The 10,550-nt window shown below is 37.9% G+C and overlaps 1 pseudogene; it reads right to left on the bottom strand.

Moving 5' to 3' along the window:
- Window positions 1-931: 931 nt before the first annotated feature.
- LOC119193503 lies at window positions 932-8,592 on the bottom strand (annotated as a pseudogene).
- Window positions 8,593-10,550: the final 1,958 nt, after the last annotated feature.

Raw genomic sequence — 10,550 nt, 5'->3', positions numbered from 1 at the left:
CAGCACCACATTAAACACAAGAAATGTATTACTGTAATTAACAAATCCCCATATATCCATACAATCGTCGGGTGTAGAGGGACGGACGGATCCATAAGCGGAAACCACTCACCCTCGGCCACTAATAATTATAGATAAACTATGATGTGTTGCTGTGTACTCCCCAAAGTCGAAAATAAATAAACCCTTGAGTGGAATCATTTGGAAAAAAAACACATCCCGGTTCCGTCCATTATCGGAAAATCGGAACTGTCAGTTTTGACAGCAGTCCTTGGACCTTGTGCGTCGGCGCGTAAAAACGCGCGGTTCTTATCTTTATTAACAATATGTGGCATAAACAGTGTAATAATTATGGATTTTCGTTCTGTAAACGGTGTTATATTTCTAAACAAATTTTTAATATGGGTACATACATTATAATAAAGTTCAAATTACGACTTCAGTATTAGATGTAATTATTAAAGGTTCTACCTACCTGTATTCGACACTAAATGTCGAATAATATACAACATATATAACCGTAATGAATAATATACAACATATATATGGCATGAATTTACTGGTTGGACTCCCCACTGCCAATGTCTCACAGAAAACCAAGTGACAGAGATCGTCGAACTTAGGTCAAGCCATTTGAGCCATTTGATTATATCCCAATTTATGCTATAACAAATTAATAAAATGAATATATAGGGTAATTTTAAACATTGCGTTACTGAATGAAACCACTTATTCATTTCCCAGAAAATAGCACTTTACACTTAGTTACTCGAACCGAAGTCATAGAATAAAATATATAAGTTTCGAACAAATAAATACCAATAATTAATATTTAAATTTTTCATACCTTAATGTAAACATTTCGGTCTCAAGTACCTACGATGTGATGTTTTGACGGTACTTTAGTTCTGTTAAAATTGTAAATCAATACCTGTTTTAAATATTCTTTGTAATACTCTATTCTCTCCGTGTCTTGCGACCCGGTAGAGCTGGAGTATCCGTTCTCTGTGACGATGAACTTCATGTCACCATACCGCTCCCTCAGCCACAGTATTTGGTTACGCAGACCTTCGGGATAAACCTGGAAATTCATATTAATTACTATTAATTACGGCCAATTGACAATTTCTAAACGTATACAACGTGCCTAAAATCCGAAATATAGTTTCTTAATTTTTCTACTCTGAGTTCGATTATGTATTTTTAATAGTTTTTAATACTTCATTTCGAAGAAAAAATTAAAAAGAGAAAAATTCTTGTTGACGTCATACATACGGTTGAATGAAGTAGTTCCTTGGACCACCTTACTAATTATTTAAAAAAACTAAAACACCGTAATTTCTCAATGTCAAATGTCAATATAACGATAGGTATGTCTGGTATGTCACAACCTCAGAACAATGACAAGCAGTCACAACTGTAACTTTCAAAGAAAGAGACAAAAACAAAAAACTGTCACTTCACTTCTTTTTTACTGCAAAGCAAAGGTCATTACGTCTTGAGCCGTATATATGATGTCATTCGGTGTTTACGTCGTATTAGAATAAAACAAAATTCAAAGTGAAAATCATGAATGAAAATATGTGAGTTTTGAAAAAAGAAAAAACATGGGTCTCATAATTTCAGATCTAGTTTTATAAAATATAAACATTTACATTGAAAAAATTTAATGTTGTCAATTATGATAAAGAATTTCGCTCTTGGACCGACTGTTACTAAAATTTATGATTAAAGAGAATTCTCTTTGATTCAATCAATCAGGAAGTTTGACATAATTACAGACTAAGATGTTTTTATTACATAGAAACGTTATCCGAGCTCAATATTGGCAAGACCGCGACTAGCAATTATCTTAATTACTAGTCGGCTTACTAACTTTTTGTATTTTTATAAATAAAATGCTTTCCTGTGTTTTTAGACGATGTATAAATTAAATTCCAACTGTGAATGAAAAAACTTTTCGTTTCATATGTTAGTAATAAGTATACACTATTTAACTTATTTTTAATTAATAAATGCATTTTATTCGACGCTCATGGCGACCAGAGACCAATAAACTACATGGCCACGGCGATCGACGCTCGGGCCGTATCAATGCGAGCTGCTAGGGCTGTAAATAGTGCGCTGTTTTTATGTGCAATTTTGTTAGTCTATGACGCGTCTAGTTGTAAAACGTCATTGATTACAGATGACATATTTTCAACGGATTCTATCAGCGATTAAAAATAAGTCAAATACCTATTAAATGACAAAATAGGACGATCTTAAAACGGCTGAATAAATTCTATTAAAACCTGAACACTTTAAATCCATTGTCCAGGCTTGACAGATTCTACATGTACTCCCGTGGCTACTTTGCTTTCTGAACATTGTCTATCTTTAGGTCAAAACTCACAAACAACCACGAGGAATGTGCACGCTTCCAATCAGGTTGTACTTCGTATTTCACGTTGATCTCCGGCAAACCTTGGGTCATGTCACGTACCTCGCCCTCTTCCGCCAAACGCGTTAGTCGACTCGTGTAGTGGTTCACTGCGTAGTAGTCAAATGTACCTGCAAATTGATTTGATTTGTGCAAGAACAGCCCACTCCACGCGTTCCTGAGAAAAAGGGTCTTGACAGACGGACGGACGGACGGACAAAAAAGTGATCCTATAAGGATTCTGTTTTTTACTATCGAGGTACGGAACCCTAAAAAAAGAGGTAAGACTATAAACTAGTGGTTTATAGGTTAGTCCTGGAACGCTACACTTACTATCATTATGGCGGGTATTAAATCAAATGTAAACAGAAAAGGATACAAACATCCCGCCACCAGCAAACGCACCAGGATCTCACCTCTAATGAACTCAATTTCCTCGTCAGTAAACGCTGGCAGGGTCGACTTGGAGTAACCCTTAGTCTTGCTCTCCTCAGCAATAATTTTTTCCACCACTGGCGGCCAGCCTCCCTCTTTTGAGTACACGGCGTGGGGTAGCGACCGACCTAGTAAATTGAGGTTATTATTAACCTGTTATCTTCTTGGTATAAGTATATGGTATTCGGACCATGTGGTATTGCGTTCAAATCTCATGTGGCGAGTTGGCGTCAGGAATTCGACCAGTCGTAAAGTTAAGCCAAATCGCTTTAGTAACTGGTTTGCGAAAAAATTTTTACGCCTCACATTGAGGGAAATACAAGTGGAAGTTACGATTAGGCTGTATAACAAATAAAATTTTAACGAAAAAAAAACGATTACAAAATTCACTATAATCCAAAAAATAATAGAACTTTATACACCCTAAACTTACTGGTGGTAGGTTTCTCATATGTGAGAGTCCGCCTGGGTAGGTACCACCGCAATGTCTATTTCTGCCGCAAAGTTGCCGTGTGTAGTCACTGTTGTGTTCCGGTTTGAAGAAAATTGTAGCCAGTGTAACTACTGGACATAATCAGACTTAACATCTCACGTCTCAGGATGGCGATCGCAGCGGAATACCAAACAATACTTTGTAATTCAAGGCCTTGGATGATGTTTCTAGTGTTTATGGGCGGTCGTATGGCCTACCATCAGGCGAACGGCAAGCTCGTCTCGTCATTCAAAGCAATAAGAAAAAACACACACACACACACATACACGCCTTTTATTCCCGAAAGGGTAAACAGAGGCGGAACTGATGAATTTTCCGCTGTGTGTTTTCCGTCCCATAATGTGATAGGAGGTAGGTTTATCGCCATACCGGGTACAAATTCCAGACTCCGGGCTGATACTGAGTAGAAATACCCAATATCACCGCCCGACCCGGAGATCGAACCCGAGACCTCCCAGCTCTGCAGTCGTACCACAATGCAACTACGACACCGCTGTCATTTTTAACAGTCGTATAATATAATCAGTTTTTGCCCGCGGCTCCTCCGCGTGATAAAGTTTTCCGGGCTAAAGTTTTCTGTTATAAATGTCACGCTATATATTTGCCTGGGATAAGAAGAAAAGTAATCAATGTTCTTTTCCGGGGTCTCAAACTACTTCCATACCAAATTTCATCCAAATCCGTTGGGTAGTTTTTAACTTTAACGCGACAGACAGGCATACAAATGCAGCGGGAGACTTTGTTTTATAATATATTTCTTAGAACTTTTAAGGGGAACAATTTTGTAATACATATAAATCTTTCGTAACTTTAAACGCTGATTCAGCGCCCACAACGGAAGCTTTCAAGAGGAATCAATTTCCCGTTTTTTGCAAATTTTTTATTGAAGCTCCGCTCCTACTGGTCGTAGCGTGATGATATTCACCCTATATCCTTCCCCGATAAATGAGTTTTTAAACAGTAAAATTTATTTTTTTCAATTTGAAATAATTTCTGAGATTAGCGCGTCCAAATTAAAAAATTCTTCGGTTTTATATTACAATATAGATTGTGTGATAAAAATATCGCTATATATTTTCCCAGGATAGAAAGTAGCCTATGTTCTTTCCAGTCTCTAACTATCTCCATACCAAATTTTATAGAAATCCGTTGGGTAGTTGTTGAGTTTATCGCTGGGGTCTTTGTTCTCTAATATATTTTTTAATTTCTGTTTTGAGAGGAAAAATTCCGTCATACATAATTGTTGCATAACTTTAACCGTTTACGCAGCGCACGTAACGGAAGCTCGCAAAAGTAATAAATTTTCCTGTTTTTGCAACATTTTTCATTACTGCTCCGTTCCGATTGGTCATAGCGTGATTATATATAGCTTATAACCATTCTCAATAAATATGCTATCCAACACTAAAAGAATTTTTCAATTCGAGCCGGTAGTTCTTGAGATTAGCGCGTTCAAACAAACAAACTTTTTAGTTTTATATAATAGTATAGATATGGGTTTGGCTTGTTCTAAGTATACCACTGTTATGTTAGGGGTTATGTGATATTGAATTTGATTGAATTACCGACGATTGTTTTGTATGTAAATCAATGGCGAAGGGCGAAGTTTTTCCAAAGGTAACACGACACAACTTATAGGTACTAAAAGTGCAAATAACCGTTGCGTGCAAATCGTTCTAATAATTGTAAAATTTTACATAAATTTTATATAAGCGGCGATAGCCTAGTTGGGTGTGGGACGGACTGCCAAGACGAATGTCCGCAGGTTCAAATCCTAAGGCACACACCTCTGACTTTTCTAAAAAATCATGTGTGTATTCGTAGTGAATTTATCGTTCGCTTTAACGGTGAAGGAAAACATCGTGAGGAAACCTGCACATCTGAGAAGTTCTCTACAGGAATTTCGAAGGTGTGTGAAGTCTACCAATCCGCACTAGGCCAGCGTGGTGGACTAAGGCCTAATCCCTCTCAGTAGTAGAGGAGGCCCGTGCTCAGCAGTGGGCAAGTATATAATACAGGGCTGATATTATTATTATTATTATTTACATAAATTACGAAAGGGAAGGCAGGAATCGGGTTGTATGGACTCTTCACCACTGGTAAATATATTATTATTCTAATTTACCATGTACTGCCTCGCTGTCTCCGTCAACTCCTCATCTTCAGGGGTGAATGGTTCGTACCACATCAGGTGATTAGCCAGTGTCAATTCACCTGGAGTACAAGAATTAAGGGTTTGACGAAGCGAAATTTAAAAAGCAAAATCTAAAACTTATCTTTATAAATAAGCATGGGAGTTGGTATTTGTTTAATTTTTCAGTCATTTACTCTCAGAAAACACGTTTCTTTCAACTCCTATTTTTATATGTGAAGGTCAGAGATGCTTTCTATAGTTTTTTCTCAAATTACCTTTTTTTATTTTCAAAGAAAGCAGTATGATGTAATTAATCATTCCGATAGCTTTATTGGTATTCACATAGCATGATTTCTCTTAAGGACTACTGTCTTTTCCCTTTTCCTTCATAAAAAAGGCTCTAGAAAATAATACTAACCTTGGTACATCTCTCTGAACTCCTTGTCATAAATCCTATAAGCCTTCGCGTGGGCCAACAACACATTTTTATTGCACAGATAAGTGCCGACTTCAGGGTCATATATTCCTGGTGCGTTGGTGCCATAACTATAAGTGCCATCACAAAACGATAAGGGTTCATTGATGGTGATCCAGATCTTGACCCTGTCTGCGAAGTGAGAAGACCACGCGTGCGTAGTCTCCGAACCAGTCCACAATGAGGGGATTAGTCCACCCGCCTGGAATTATTGGTTAGCTTGTTAGGAGTTTTTTTAGATTAATGGAGCCGAGCATGAAAATTCGCGACTTTAAGAATCTGAAATATGCGTTGATTATCTTATCACATGCTAGAGGATTATTCCGTGATAAAGTTTGTCTGTGCTAATTAAGAAGAGGGAAACTTACCTAAATCCTGTAGACTTTGCGGCAGATCCCAGTGGTACAGCGTCACCATCGGCTGAATGCCCTTCTCAAGAGAGTCCGTCGATCACGTTGTTGTAGTAGTTGAGTCCGTCCTCACTAATTTTGTCGGCGAAACCGTTCGGCAGCAGTCGACTCCAGGCAATGGAGAAGCGGTAGAAGTGCAGGCCAAGCTCAGCAGCCATCTCGATGTCGCGCCTCCAGAGGTGGTAGGAGTCACAAGCCACGTCTCCATTCGCCAGGTCAGCTATGAAATGGGGCTTGTCGTGTACAAACCTGTCCCAAATGTTCTCGGCTTTATCTAAATAAAAAAAAACGAATTAACACTCAGATTAAATTTAAAGATCTGAATTATAAACTACAGGATTGAATATTGTAAAAGAATTTTGGAATTTATATTTACCACTAGCATTCCAGCCGCCTTCCACCTGGTATGCTGCTGAAGCAGCTCCAACTGGAATCCCGGGGAAGTCCAGCTCCTCGCATGCTACTGCTGCTACCAACAAACTGGAAAAATTACACTTTATAAACAATTTATTTGGGAAAAGGCTTTTCAACATATTATTTTTGCGATCGTTTTGATTATTAGCAACCGCTAAATTTACCTTTCTGAGCCAATTATTTAGTCATAACTTTATCTGGATCAAACATAAACCTTTCCCCCTTAGAGCTAAAAGTTACGATCATGAAATTTGGACCCAAAATACTGATAGCGTATCAGATTTTGTAGTTAGATAATATAACATTTTAACGTATCATATCGGAATCAGTCTTAATAATGCTCCATATTAACCATATTTTGTTTTTGTTTTATTTTATATTCTTAAAATTGTATTCTTTCCCTTTTTTTACACAGTTCATTTCAAGTTAAGTTTGTGAAAATATTTAATTTTAGTTTTAGATTTAGAATTTATACATTTGTTTTGAATCTCAACTCTTTAAATACTTAGTATTGCTTGTGTGTGTCTTTTGTTTTAATTGCGATTAAAGTGTATGTGTATCATTTTGCAAATTATTCTTTTTTTATCACAAATAGTGCATGGTGTGACTGCCTTAAGAAGGTGTTACTGTTACATATTATAATATTGTTTCTCTTTTATTTAGTGTAAGCAACATTGTAACAACAACTGGCTGTCCTAAATAAATAAATAAATGTATCAGTTGTATTTACAGATCAAGATAACGACCATCCATGAATGGGCGATTTAAGTTGTCAATATACAAGGATCTTATATATTCGGGTCCACTTGTGATAATCTTTTTCCCCGATAGTGCTAAACAACAGATAAAATTATATTTATGGATATCATGGAACTGGCTTTTGATCGTGGTTCCACCCGCCTTGTGACAACAAAACGCATGAAGTTTTTATCTCAGAAAGGTTAAGTGGAGGTGTAACCAAGGCAACTATCGCAATGTGTTTCCATGACGTGATAGGACCGAATCTATCGTCATGTCAAGAAATTGTATGCCGGTCTGATACTGACCAAAAAGTCAGTTATCAACTACATGATCAGTACTAGCATTATCTAGAACAGGGATCACCGCTGCTGATCCTGGCGTACAGGTATTGTAGTGGTGGGTGTGTGGGAAAGTCTCTCTCCTATAGAGGGAAAAAAGTATTGCGTCAACATCATATAGTATAGGGGCAGGTAGAAAGAAAATATGGCCGGATTACTGTCCTAGGATTTAAACGCCAAATCTCCGTTTGATGCCTTTCATTGGCGGGAAGAAGATATCAGTTGCGGGCAGCGTCCAGCCCCGAAGGAGGTGGTGGCAATGAGTGCCTCCATACGGCGAGCTGTCGTGGAGGGGTGATGTCTCAGGCTGGAGGCCCCGATAGCGGGACTCCGTATCGTCGCGGTAGTGTGGCCTGTCTTGGCTGGACAGACGCTACGGCGCGGCAACCTTTCGGTTGGCACAGATGCTCACCGGGCATCCGCCCTGTGGAATGGGGATGTTTGGAGTATTCCACCATGGTATCCCCTGCCTGTCGTAAGAGGCGACTAAAAGGGGCCACGGTCGTCGTTTTGGTGTTTCTTTGTACACCTCAGTTGACCTCCGGGATGGACGGCAGTGTGCAGTAGGCCTCATGCTGCCGTTGATGCCGAGAGCGTCCTTCGGTGCGCGGGGGCTTGAGAGCGTTTATACGTTCGCAATACAACTACACCAGGGGTAAATTGTAAGCTTATTTTAAAACTATTAAGGAATGAACACTTACCTAAACAGTACCAGTTTTGTAGAAAACATCTCGATCACTGAATGATGAGAGTATTTCTTAGCGTATAAAAGCAAAACAATGTAATCTGTGAATTGTATTTTCTTATCTTTTTAGATAAAGAATCTAATATCTATAATAATATCAACCCTGTATCATACTGTACCATTGCTGAGCATAGACTCCCCCTAATACGGTGAAGGTTTAGGCCTTAGTCCACCAAGCTGGACTGGTGCGAATTGGTAGACTTCACACACCCTCAAAATTCCTATAGAGAACTTCTTAGGTATACAGGTTTCCTCACATTGTTTTCCTTCACTGTTAAATCAAGCAGTTATTCACAAAGCATTTGAACATATTATAAATCAAAGTTCTCTTTTCTGTCTGTTTGTATGTTGTCGGTTTTCTCAAATCTACTGAACGAATTTTTATGAAAATTGGTATGGAGATAGTTTCAGACCCTGGGAAGGTTATACGCTACTTTCTATCCCAGGAAAATACATAGCAGGATTTTTATCCCGGAAAACTCCTTGACGCGGGTAAAGCCGGTAACAAAAGGTAGTACACACATAATTTTTAGAAAAGCCTTTGGAAATTGACCCTGCAGACATTCGTCTCAGCAGTTCGTTTCACACCCAACTAGGCTATCGCCGCTTAGAGTATCTATTCTAAAAGAATTTGCGGCAGGTTCAAAAAGTAGGGTGTAGTTCTGTGGCGGTCTTAGCCGGCGGAGTTAAAAAAGGTCCCCGAATTCAACAATTTGTTGGTTAGAATGGTGATCTAAAAAGTCTTCAGCTAACAGCCGTTTTCAATAAACGATCTCAATCTCAATCCTCAATCCGATTCCGTAAAAGAACCAATAAAAATAACTTATTTGTAAGTATGTCAAAAATACTTTGTTCTGATTGGTCCATCTTTACCTATGATAGATCCGCGCGAGGTCACAAAAGTTGCTTCCATGATTAAAGTCTTAATTGAGTTTAAAATTCAAGATGGCGTGCGATTTAGAAAAAAAATAATTCAAATTTCACATACGAATGTATTAAAGCCGTAATGATGTACAGTCTGCGAAAGTAGCTGGACTAAAAACTTCAAAATGTGTCCAAATGTACTTTCACTCGATTTTTTAAAATCTAAAATAAAGTCAAACATAAGTTTATTTTGTTTATAAAAATCAATTGTTAATATAGACACAAAAGTTTAATTCCATTTTGAAAATTTTAATTTATTCAGCTACTTCTGTGGCTGATTTTACTCATGTATGAAAGTGCATTTAATGGAAATTATCTTTTTACTAAGTACCGAATATGTGGTTTAATTATTATGCCGAATAGGAGAGATATTGGTTTCTTCGCCGATTGCGAGTTCGAATCTCGAAGGATAATAAGTAATTAAGAGTAATCTGATATTTACAGTTAACCAATCCGATTTTGGGCTGAAAATATTTACATGAATTTTTTTTAAATACCTACAGCACGACAAATGACGCCACTGCATCTGATGGTAAGTGGAGTGGGGTCTAATCAAAAGTCGACATATGAGAGATAGTACCTCGACAGTCGACACAATTATGCCGGCCTGTTGGAACCGGATTACAGGCTGATCCTGGAACACGACACACTTACGTGGGCCACTATGGCGGGTTTTAACACCTTGTGTACGGTGGTCCCTATCTGAACGGATATAAAATATACCACCAGTGTTATGTTAAGATTAAGTAAAGTCATGTGCTAATATTTAGTACATTGCTCCATTATGACCGATAATAGCTTATCTTATTCGTTGGTATCAAGATAGTTAAATATGTTAGCGCTTACCTAATTTATCATTCAAACGCCTGCCGAAATCTAATAGCAATGAATAAGCCGTACGCATTTTGCTTGTCTATTTTTGTGCAGGAGTTTGAATTTTGTTAGTGGATTAAGCACACAGATTCACATCTTTTATACTAAAAAGCGTCGATAGAGGCGAAACTAATTGGCATTCGTTT

This window comes from Manduca sexta, unplaced genomic scaffold, assembly GCF_014839805.1.
Source record: "Manduca sexta isolate Smith_Timp_Sample1 unplaced genomic scaffold, JHU_Msex_v1.0 HiC_scaffold_60, whole genome shotgun sequence".
Classification (NCBI taxonomy): Eukaryota; Metazoa; Arthropoda; class Insecta; order Lepidoptera; family Sphingidae; genus Manduca; species Manduca sexta.
The sequence above is the reverse complement of the archived record's forward strand: the minus strand, read 5'-3'. Positions and strand labels throughout refer to the sequence as shown.